The 12,330-nt window shown below is 35.4% G+C and overlaps 1 protein-coding gene across 17 annotated transcripts in view; it reads left to right on the top strand.

Moving 5' to 3' along the window:
• Window positions 1–12,330, top strand: part of MEF2A (myocyte enhancer factor 2A) — a 162,458-nt gene that overhangs the window by 22,058 nt on the left and 128,070 nt on the right. For 10 of the 17 annotated variants that reach the window (XM_030930109.1, XM_030930094.1, XM_030930098.1 and 7 more), the window contains exon 2: window positions 11,167–11,247. The exons of the other annotated variants lie outside the window; for them this stretch is intronic. The gene's annotated coding sequence lies outside the window, so the exon portion shown is untranslated. The remainder of the gene's footprint in view (window positions 1–11,166; window positions 11,248–12,330) is intronic. 17 annotated transcript variants of the gene reach the window in all.

Here is a 12,330-nt window from a genome sequence, read left to right as displayed (position 1 = left end):
GAAATTGTGAAACTGTTTTCCAAAGTAGTTGCATGATTTTACAGTCCCATCAGTAGTAAATGAGAGTTCCAGGTTTCTCCATATCTTCACCAACACTTTGCATTCTGAGCCTTTTTAAGTTGAGCCATTTTAGTGGATGTATACTTGTATATCCTTATTTTAATCTCCATTTATTTGATGACTAATGATGCTAAACGTTTTTAATCTACTGAATGTCTCTTCATACATCTTTTTAAGTTAAATGTTCACATCTTTTGCCCATTTTTAATAGGGTTATTTGCCTTCTTATTACTCACTGTAAGACATCTTTATATATTCTACATAGAAGTCTTTTTTTCATTTTCTCCATTATATTGTGAATATTTTTTATCCCTTAATGGTGTCTTTCAAAGAGCAGAAGGCTCAGTTTTGTTGAAGTGCTATTTGTCAGTTTTCTTCCTTATGGTACCTGCTTTTTTGGTGTCCTGTCTGATAAATGTTTGCCTTACATGGGGCAGTGGGATTTTTATCCCAAAGTATACAATTTTGAGAAGTTTTATAGTTTAGCTTTTATTTATAGGTCTACATTTCATTTTGAGTTAATTTTTGTGATTGTTTTGAGGTAATGTCAAGGTTCAAGTATCATTTGTTGATAAGGTTTTTCTTTTCCCCTTGAATTGCCTTGACATCTTTGTTGAAGATCAAATGACCATATTTGGTTAGATTTATTTCTGGATTCTCTGTTATGTTCCATTGATTTATGCTTTGTTATTACAAGAGCACACTGTATTTAGTCTTAAAATTAGGTAGTGTAAATCCTTCAACTTTTTTTTTTTTTTAATTATACTTTAAGTTCTGGGGCACGTGTGCAGAACGTGGTCTTTTGTTACATAGGTATACATGTGCCATGGTGGTTTGCTGCACCCATCAACCTGTCATCTGTATTAGGTATTTCTCCTAATGCTATCCCTCCCCGAGTCCCCCACCCCGTGACAGGCCCCGTTGTGTGATGTTCCCCTCTCTGTGTCCATGTGTTCTCATTGTTCAGCTCCCACTTATGAGTGAGAACATGTGGTGTTTGGTTTTCTGTTCTTGTGTTAGTTTGCTGAGAATGATGGTTTCCAGCTTCATCCATGTCCCTGCGAAGGACATGAACTCATCCTTTTTTTATGGCTGACTTTGTTTCTTTTAAAAATTGTTTTGGCTGTTTATAAATTTATAAATTTTGAATTTTTTTGTCAATTTTTACAAAAATGCTTTTTGAGATTTTGACTGAGATTGTGTTGAATCTATAGATCAATTTAGGGAGAATCAGTATCACAATAGTATTGAGTGTTCAGCTCCATGAACATAGTATATAATCTTTTATTTTTGTAGGCCTTCCTTAATTTCTCTCAGCAGTGTTTTCTAGTATTTAGAATATTAGTCTTGCACATGTTAAATTTGTCTCTAAATATTTCCTGCTTTTGAAACTAATATATTTTTACAAAACTTAATTTTGCATTTTCATTACAAATATGTAGAAATACAGTTGATGTTTAATATTGATCTTGTATCCTATACCCTTGCAAACTCCACTTCTTAGTTCCAGTTACTTTATTGTAGATTTTTTTTTGTTTTTACTGGGTATGATGTGTGAGAATAGAACCTGTTTTAATTCTTCCTTTCCAATCTGGATGCCTTTTCTTTTTCTTACATTATTCAACTGCTTAGGACCTTCAGTAAAATAGCAATTAAAAATGGTGAGAGTGGACATTTTTGTTTTGTTCCAGTCTTAGAGGGGGAAATTAGTCTTTTACCATTAAGTATGATCTTAGCTGTAGGTTTTCTGTGGATACTCTTTATAGGTTGAGGAAGTTCCATTCTTTTTTAGTTTGCTGAGGATTTTTTTTTTTTTTTTTTGAGGCAGTGTCTCCTCTGTTGCGCAGGCTGTTGTACAGTGGCACCGTCATGGCTCACTGCAGTCTTGACTGCCTGGGCTCAAGCAATCCTCCTGCCTCAGCCTCCCAAGTATCTGGGACCACAGACGTGTGCCACCACACTCAGCTAATATTTTTTTGTTGTATTTTCTTTCTTTCTCTTTTTTTTTTTTTTTCCTGAGGAGTCTCACTGTTGCCCAGGCTGGAGTGCAGTGGCATGATCTCGGTTCATTGCACCTTCTGCCTACCAGGTTCAAGCAATTCTCCTGCCTTAGCCTCCTGAGTAGCTGGGACTACAGGCACACACCACCATGCTCAGCTAGTCTTTTTTCGTATTTTAGTAGAGTCGGGGTTTCACCCTATTGCCCAGGCTGGTCTTGAGCTCCTGAGCTCAGGCAGTTCGGCCGTCTCAACCTCCCAAAGTGCTAGGATTACAGGCATGAGCCACTGCGCCTGTCCCTAATTTTTGTATTTTTTTGTAGAGATGGGGTCTCAGGTATTGCCCAGGCTGGTCTTGAACCCTGACCTCAGGCAGTCTTCTTGCCTCAGCCTCCTAAAGTGCTGGGGGTATAGCTGTGAGCCACTGCACCTGGCCAGTTTGCTGAGTTTTTTTTTTTTTTTTTGAAATTTCTTCCTGAATGGGTGTTTTGTTATTTCTCTGTGTCTACTGAAATTAATCACATGGTTTTTTTTGGCATGTTAATGTAGTGAATTACATTGATTTTTGAATACTGAACCAACCCTGTATTCCTGAGACAAACCCCATCTGTACTGATATTTTCTTTATATATTTTGCTGGATTTGACCTGCTAATATTTTGTTAAGAATGTTTGCATCTGTACCCAAGTGACACTGGTATGTAGTTTCTTTTACTTGTGGTCCTCTTGACTCATTTTGGTATCAGAGTTATTTATACTGGCCTCCTTAAATATGTTAGAAAGTGTGTCCTCTCCTTCTGTTTCCTAAAGAGATTGTGTACAGCTGATAGTAAATCTTTAGCTGTTTGCAGAATTCACTAGCGAAACCATCTTGGAGTTTTCTTTGTGGAGAACTTTTAAATTATGAATTTAGTTTATTTGATACAGAAATTATTTAGACTTTTCTTTTTGTGTCAGTTTTGATAATCCGCATGTTCTAAGAAATTTTGTCTGCTTAAGTTGTCAGTTTTATTGGCATAAAATCACCCTTAGTATGCTTCTAATGTTTGCAGCATTTGTAGTGATGTCCTTTCTTTTATTTCTGATGTTGGTAATTTGTGTCTTTTTTCTTGACCAGTCTAACTAGAAGTTCTTTTCAAATAACCAACTTTACTATAATTGATTTTATCTAGTTTGTCCCACATCTCTTCTACCAGTTTCTACTTTTATTATTTCCTTACCTCTACTTTCAGTTTAATGTGCTCCTTTTTTCTAGCATCTTAGGGTGGAAGTTTGGAACACTGTTAAACCATTATTTTTTTTCTAAAATATGCACTTAAAAGCTGTAAATTTCCAAGTACAGTATCTTTAGTTTTACCCTATATAATCTAATAATGTTTTTACCATTTAGTTCGATGTATTTTTAAAATTTTAAATGATTTATTTGATCCATGAGTTATTTAGAAATCTTTATTTCCAAATGTTTGGAAAATGTCCCAAAATGGAAAATGTCCCCCCCCAAAAATGTCCTTTTTGTAACTGATCTTTAATTCTTTTGTGGTCAGAAAACAGTTTCTATGTCATTTCAGTTCTTATAAATTCATGTGTCTTGTTTTATGGTCCAGCATATGTTCTTTGTTGTTGATTGTACCAAGACACATGTATATTTTCATGTTTGTTCTTGTAGTGGTTGGTTGTAATACTCATTTAAACCAAGGTGGTTTATAGTGTTGTTCAGGTCTTACATATCTTCACTGATTTTCCATCTACTCATTTTACCAGTTAGTGTGAAGGGAGTATTTGAATCTCCAGCTGTAATTGTAGGTTTATCTATTTCTCCTTTTATTTCTGTCAGTGTTTGCTTTATGTGTTTTGGAACTCATGAAATTATTGACTGCATACATGTTTAGAATTATTTGGTAGTTTTGATAATTTGACATTGTGAGCATTATGAAACATCCCTTTATTAATTCTCCTGTACTCTTCTTTCATATTAATATAGGCACTCCTGCTTGTAGGATTAATGTTTATATGATACATCCTTTTCTATTTTATGTTTCTTGCCTGTGTTAATTTAAAGTAGTATCTTATAGGAAACATATATATAGTTGGGTCTTGTTTTTTTTACTTAATCTGACAATCTCTACTTTTAATCTAGTATGACAGTCTCTACTGTTTAATTGAGGTGTGTAGACCATATATATTTACTGTAATTATTATTATAGTTAGATTTAAGTGTACTATCTTACCGTCTTTGTTTTCTACTTGTCGTACCTATTTTGTGTTTTCTCTTCCTCTTTTTATACCTTTTTTGGATTACATGTTTTAAAAATATGCATTCCATTTAATCTACTTTCTTGGTTTATTCGTTTTATTTTATGTATTTGGTAGTTGCTGTAGGGTTTTACAACATGAATCTTGAACTTATCACAATCCACCTTCATCACTTTAGAAATAATGTAAGATCCTTACCGTAGGGTACTTCCAATTTCCTTCCCTTCATTCTTTTTACTATTGTCATTGATTTTATTCTACATATGTTATTACTGTACATTATTACTACTGTTGCTTTAGACAATCAAATATCTTCTTAAAACTTAAATGTCTCATAATTTGTCACATGCTTACCATTTGTTACTCTTTCTTTGTGTAGAGCTAGGTTTCTGTCTGCTCTTTTAAAAAATGTAATAGACTATATCTTAGAACAGTTTTAGGTTTACAGAAAAATTGAACAGAAAGTACAGAGTTCATATATGCCACCCTAACCCCACCCTTTGCAAGTTCCCTATGATTAACCTCTTGTATTGGTGTGGTACATTTGTTACAATTGAGGGCTGATACATTATTATTAGCTAAGTCCATAGTTCACGTTAGGGCTCACTCTCTGTTGCACAGTTCTGCTACCATTTTCTGCTTCTTAAAACTCTTCCTTCAGTGTTTCTTGGATTGCAGGCCTCCTGGTAACAGATTGTCTCAGCTTTTGTTTGTTTGAAATGTCTTTATTTCCCCTTTGTTGGTGAAGAATATTTCTGCTTTATATAGATTTTAGCTTACAGAGTTTTTTTTTTTCTTCTTCTTCTTTCTAGCACTTTACAGGTGTAATTCCTTTGTTTTAAACTTGTTGCATTACTTTTGACAAGGAGTCTGGTAATTCTTACCTTTGTTCCTCTGTGTGTAATGTGTCTTTCCACTTCTTTGGGTTCTTGTAAGATTTTCTCTGTATGACTGGATTTCTATTATGTGCCTTGGTGTGGTTTCTTTGTGCTTAATCTGCTGTATGTATGTTGAGTTTCTTGAATATGTGTGTTCAGTTTTCCTCAAATTTGGAAATTTTTTGGCGCTGTTTCTTCGTATATTTTTTGTTTCTCCTTCCTTCAGCAATTCCAGTTACATTATTTTTAGATTGCCCTTGATATTCTCACAGGTTCTTGATGATCTGTTTTTGTTTTGTTTTGCTCTTTTTGCTGTTTTTACATCTTCAATTTTGTGATCTTCTTTTCTGCAGTTTAATCTACTGTTAATTCCATCCAGTTACTTTTTTGAGATACTGCATTTTTCATGTTTAGAAAATGCATTTTATTCTTTTAAAAATCATTTTCTTTTTTGTTCCTTTAAAAAAATCCAGCAATAGATTTATAATATTTTGAAGTTTACGCCTTTAAAGACATCCTCTCTTGCTTCTGGGCTTCTTTCTTTTATCAGATTTCCCCCCTAGGTGGTGTGGGTCACACATTTCTTCATTTTCTTATGTTTAGTAAGTTTTGATTGACTTCTGGACATTCATCACACTGTTGTCTGGATTTTGTTGATTTCCTGTCAAGAGATTCTAATTTTGTTTTGGCAGACTGATAAATTTCTTGCAGACATGCATGAACCTTTTGAGCTTGCTTTTAAACTTTGTTCTGGCAGATCTAGTGTAGCCTTTACTATTATAGGACTACGTTAGCACTTGGTGGTGCTGCTGCGTCATTTTCTACTGATTGCCCAGGTTTCTCTGGGTGAAACTTGAACATTCTGCAGTCTTATGTAATCTTTGGAAAATTTTTTTCATTATAGTGCTTCCTGATCATTGTTCTTTGCCTGGCCTTGTGAATTTCACTTTATTCATGCACACATTCGATGAAAAACTATAGAGCTGTGTTGTTACGTGTGGTAGCCATTAGCCATATGTGGCTCTTGAGAGCTTGAATTATGGTTATTCTGAATTTAAATGTGCTGTGTGTATAAAACACACTGTATTAGTCCGTTTGCATTGCTATAAGGCAATACCTTAGACTGGATAATTTATAAAGAAAAGAGGCTTATTTTGACTCATAGTTCTGCAGATGTATAAGAAGCATACTGCTGGCATCTGCTTCCAGGTGAGTGTGTCAGGAGTGTTATAGTCATGGTGTAAGGGAAAAAGGGAGCAAGCTTGTCACATGGGAAGAGAAGAAGCAAGAGAGGGCAGCAAGAGAGAGTGGGTGGGGGGGAGGTACTACACTCTTGAACGACCAGATCTTGTGTGAACTCAGAGTGAGAACTCATTACCAAGGGGAGGGCACCAAGTCATTCATGAGAGACCTGCCCGCATGACCCAAACACCTCCCACCAAGTCCCACCTCCAACATTAGGGATTACATTTCAACATGAGATTTGGGTGGGGACAAATATCCAAATCATTTCACACACACTGAATGTTAGGGATGTAGGTTGGAAAAACGTATATGAAAATCTCATTTTTTAAATATCAGTTACATCCTGAAGTGATACTATTATGACTCTATTGGGTGGTATACATTGTATTAAAATTAATTGCACCTTCTTTTTACTTTACAGCGTAGTTACTAGAACATTAAAAATTACATTTTAGGTTCATATTATGTTTCTTTTGGGCAGTGCTGCTCTAGAATCCCTCTGCAGATTTCGGGAGCACTTTCTCTCCTGAGTACCATCCTTTTTGCTAATCTGTCCCACAAATTCCCACTACCTCAGACTTCCTGAATTTTTATCTGTCTCATGTACTCAGTGAGTCCTCCATATTCTTCTTGGCTTCCCTTTTCTGCACTGTCATCCTGACTATGCATCCAAGCATTTGTAGGGACACTTTCCCTTTTTCCAGGCCTCATAGTGCTGAGCTGCTCATTTTCTGATGTTTTAAAATTGTAGTTTTATATATTTTATCAGTTTTCTAGTTTAGTTCAATGGGAGAGCATGTCCGATACCAGTTGCTACATCATGGCTGGTAGCAAAAATCTTAAGGCATGAGGAGTTGGGTGCCCTTATGAGTTCACCCTCATTTGAATTAAAAATACCCTTTGCAGCTAATCCTAAATTTTGATTACAAATGAAATTCATAATTTTGTGAGTTTCATTTTGGATTGACTTTGGAACTGTTTTCATATAGAAACTTTTGTTTTCTTTGACACTGCATTATGCTCAGTACAGAACATCCAGTGAAATTTTGATTGTTTTCAAATGTAAGGTAGTACAAATAATTTGAACACTGGTTGAAGTCATTTCATTTAACCATTCTTACTAGTACAGAAAATTGGAAGCTGAGAAAGTTGTACTATGGTATAAAACATGATATTCAACATTCAAATGTCCTTGATAATGCTTCAAAGGTCTCGTTTCTTTCAGGAGTACCTTCTATTAAAAAAGGTGTTTTGTTTTTAATCACCTATTTGAGATAGGAAAAAAACAAATTATATTTTTTTGGACTCTTTCATACACCACTCGCCACGGGATACTTTGCCTCCAGTCACCAAAACGTGTGTGAGGGTTTCCCACTTACCAAGCAGTTCTCCAGTGTACACAGCTGGATTTCCTATAATTCAGTTCAATTCTAATACTATCTACCTGATACTATCAGATCCTACAGGTTGAGGGCTCAGCCTGACAAGACTGGCCCACTTCGGATGCCAATTGCAAGTCCCTGGTTGTGACCTGTACTTCTGATCAGTTGGCTGTAAATCAGGGGTTCTCCCTACCCCTTCTTCTGGTTTGATTAATTTGCTAGAGCAGCTCACAGAACTCAGGGAAACACTTTATTTATGTTTACCCATTTATTATGAAAGATGTAGATGAATGACCAGATGGAAGAGATGCATAAGGTAGGGTGTATAGAAAGGGGCACAGAGCTTCCATCCTCTATCTGGTCATGCTACCATCCAGGAACGTCTACGTGTTCAGCAATCTGGAAGCACTCCAAACCCTGTCCTTTTTTTTTGAAGGGTTTGTTACCTAGGTATGATTGATTACATACATCATTGACCGTTGGTAATCAGCTCAACCTTCAGCTTCTCTCCCCTCCCTAGAGGTTGGGAGTTGGGGCTGAAAACATTAACCCTCTATTCATGCCTGGGTCTTTCTGATGACCAGCACATATATTGAAGCTACTTAAGGCCCCTTAGTCACTAGTCATTTCACTTGCGTACAAGAGACACTTGCCACTCCAGCAGAAACCAAATATGTATTTCTTATTACATCACATTATTTCTATCCATGTGATTTGTGTGATATTGTATAATTTTTAGTTCTGGTAATTGGCATATAGAAACGTTAAATATATTTTAAAAGGTATTATGAAATTATCAATAATTGTAAATATTTCACAGCAGGTATCTACCTGTTCATGGTCTCTATCATATAGAGATTGATGTACAATATATATCTGAACCTGCTCAAATGTACTGGTCCTCAGAGACTGAGGTTTGCTTTGCTATATTAGGCATTCATTTTTTTCCCACCTCTTTATTCAACAAAAGCATTTACTGAACTGTGGTTATGTATAGCAGTTAAAAGCATTCCTGGATTCTAATCCTGGCTTCACCACTTTACTAGCTGAATACCTTGGGAAGTTGCTTCTTTAGTATTTGCGTTGCGTCTTGAGAATAGTAGTGGGGTAATAATGAGGTTGTTGTTGGCATTACGTCAGGTAATGACATGTAAAGCAATTAGTATGCTGAATAGCATATGATAAATACTCAAGTATTACTGCTGCTCTTGTAGTTGTTGTTACTACATTAGGCTTTCTCTGGGTATGTTGTCTGTAGTTTTAATCTCCTTCCCTGCTTAATTTTTTTTTTCTCATTAAGGACTTTTCCACCAACCTACCACCTATGTTATATATTCCTTATTCACTTGTACTGTAGGTCTCCCCACTAGAATGTAAGCTCTGTGAAGTCAGGAATAGGGATAGGGATTGATTCCTAGCGCCTAGAAAAGTGCCTGGAATATGTTGGATGCTTGGTAAATATTTTCCAAATGAATTATACTGAATCCTGGGCCAGATATTGACTAGATATTGGGGATATAAAAAGAACAAAGTACAAAGTTCCTTCTTTTAAAAAAGCATATGGTATAATAGGGGAGACTCATACTTATACAACTAACTACAATAATTTTACTCCCTGGGAGTGATGGTGATAGTTAAGGTGTACTGAAGATGGCATCACAGAACGCGTCATTGAATTGGACATTTGATCTATCTAAGAGACAAAGGGGAAAGTTATTTCCAGGTGGAGGTAAAAACAAAGTTAAAGAGCTTAAGAGTTTTGGCAATGGCTTGTTGTCCAGGTTAACAATGTATGTCAACGGGTAGTAAAGAGAGATAGGGATAGCAATTAGAGGTCCGGGTTGTCTCCCTTTTAGATGGACGGAAGCAGTGGGATTTGAAGGTTCAATATATGAAATTTGATGATAACTGACTCAGCACTAATATTTTAGTTTTTTTTTTTTTTGAAAGTGTGTTTCATTATAGATTATTGTAAAAGAACTATAAAAATTGGATTTTTAACAATATAGTCTTTTAGAAACTACTTGAAAACTAAGTACAAAATACATCATCAATAACTACGTTTATATAATTGAGGAATGCATTTTGATGTGAGAATATGTACTGTGATGTATAACTGTCAAATTTTTGTTTAATCACTTGTTTGCTATAGGCCAAATACCTAAATTTTGGCTTCACTTTCAATTACTGTATTTTAGAAGTTGGTAATGCATCTAAGTTTGAGGAATTTTTTCCTGCATTTTAGTACAATTAGATTAAAAGCTGAAATTGGTGTTTTAAAGCAAGTTCCTTTTACCTTTGCAAGAAAAAAAAAAAAAAAGCCTTGTTTATGTGTTTTTATGTCTTTTAAAGTTTGGACTTTTAATACCTAATTTGTTAATATAAAGAGAATGCTTGGCAGTTTGTGTTGTTCCCTCCCACCCCCAAAGGAGGTGTCCATTTCCGAATAGAAGCAAAATCAGTGTCATAATAATTAATACTGCTGAATCAGATTCAGAAGATTGGTGTTTCTTTGGAGAAATTATTTTCATTTGATGAAATGGATTTACTTGGGGATTGATTGAATCACCTGATCATGCATTTCTAAATTATTGTGTTAGCATTATAATTGATCCTGGCCAATGGGAGTGAGGAAAGAGATAGCTTTCTTTTTTCTACCTGAATGTCCTGCTCTATCTTCAAGCAAGAATGTAGCAGGGCTGGGTTATTCTTTATGCACCTAATCCATTGAGCAGTATTCACTAGTGTTCCTTTCTTAATGCGAATTATGGACAACCATCAGTATTCTGTTCGTTTTTGTCATTTTGTGTTAATTTCATTGTTCCCTTTAAAAGATAGCTAGCTAGTGAAAAGTACGGATATACACATTGTATTGAAATACAGGTATATTTTATGGTGATAGCACATAATTATTTCATAATTTTCTTGATGAAAGCAATATGGTGAACATTTTAAACTATTTAAAACAAGTTAGTTTATTGAAACTAGTTAGTTCAATAGGCTATACACACAGTACAGATAAACATAAAGTATAACATATGATACAGAGGATAGGAAAATGGGACCTAGGAAACCAAGTTTTGAATCTCACAGTGCAAAGAATGTTATTGAACATTTGAGTAATACTTGCTGAAGAAAAAGGATTTGTAACAATGGAAATACTCAGTTGACTAACATTTTGTTTTATTCCAAATAAAACAAATGACTTTTTAAACTTTAATTTTCATTTAACAGTATTTGTGGAGCTTTCTGCTAAGAATGGTGTTGAGTGCTAGAATTTTGTATAATTGTATATTTAATTCAGTTTTGGAGTCAAGAGCAATAACGCACTCAAATTTTTTTCTTTTTTAAGGAATTGCATTTTGCGAAAAGGAACAATAATTTTCTGCAAGGATCATATCTAAGTGCACTTTTTGCTGATACTTCATTTCTAGTAAGTCATTTTTTCTTTTCTATGTTAAGAAGTAAATACAATGGAAATGTATTTTAAAAATCAAGCTCTTCTTGTGAGATTGAATGGCAGTTATTGTAGAGGTTTTCTTGGGGGCGGGGGGGGGGGCTTAATTTAGACCAGTTAAGGAAATTTGTAAAATTCAGTTGAAATGCATAATATTGTGTAGTGGCAGTTTAGTTTCTCTTACATTTTGTCTGACGCTGCTGAAATAATCTCAGATTTTTTCATCTTTCACACTTCTTCCATATTCTCTTATCAGTTAACCTCTATTTGAAGAAAAAAGTAAGTAGGTAGTTGGTAGTTACTGAGACAGTTAATAGGATGAAGGGAGCATTGGGGGACATGAGTTACATGAGCTGAGGAAAGATTTTCAAGTGAAAGATGACGTGGACATGTCTAGCTGTATCTCATGAAGCGTGGGAAAGGTCAAATAGAAAAAGCAAATTTTGGCCGGGCGCGGTGGCTCAAGCCTGTAATCCCAGCACTTTGGGAGGCCGAGACGGGCGGATCACGAGGTCAGGAGATCGAGACCATCCTGGCTAACAAGGTGAAACCCCGTCTCTACTAAAAATACAAAAAACTAGCCAGGCGAGGTGGCGGGCGCCTGTAGTCCCAGCTACTCGGGAGGCTGAGGCAGGAGAATGGCATGAACCCGGGGCGGAGCTTGCAGTGAGCTGAGATCTGGCCACCGCACTCCAGCCTGGGTGACAGAACAAGACTCCGTCTCAAAAAAAAAAAGCAAATTTTAGGGAATCTTTTAAAAATGTGGACATTTTAAATGACTTTTAATTAACTGCCTTAAATTAATGGGTTCATATTTGCAAAGCTCAGGAGTAGATGATTTTGATTAAAAAAATTACGTTGGCCTAGGTTAACATTCACAGTATCTTAGTAAGATGTGTAGTCCTCAAAAGTTTTCATGCGTGAAACCTTACCTGAATTCCACCTTCTACTTAAAATGGAAAAGAAGTGAATTATATTAATGCTAGAATATTTTAAAAGAAGTAATTTTGAAAAATGTTAGGGGATATTCATCAGTGTGTTATGATAAGTTAACATTAG

Source organism: Rhinopithecus roxellana, chromosome 5 (assembly GCF_007565055.1).
Source record: "Rhinopithecus roxellana isolate Shanxi Qingling chromosome 5, ASM756505v1, whole genome shotgun sequence".
Classification (NCBI taxonomy): Eukaryota; Metazoa; Chordata; class Mammalia; order Primates; family Cercopithecidae; genus Rhinopithecus; species Rhinopithecus roxellana.
This window is presented reverse-complemented; position numbering and strand designations above follow the sequence as displayed.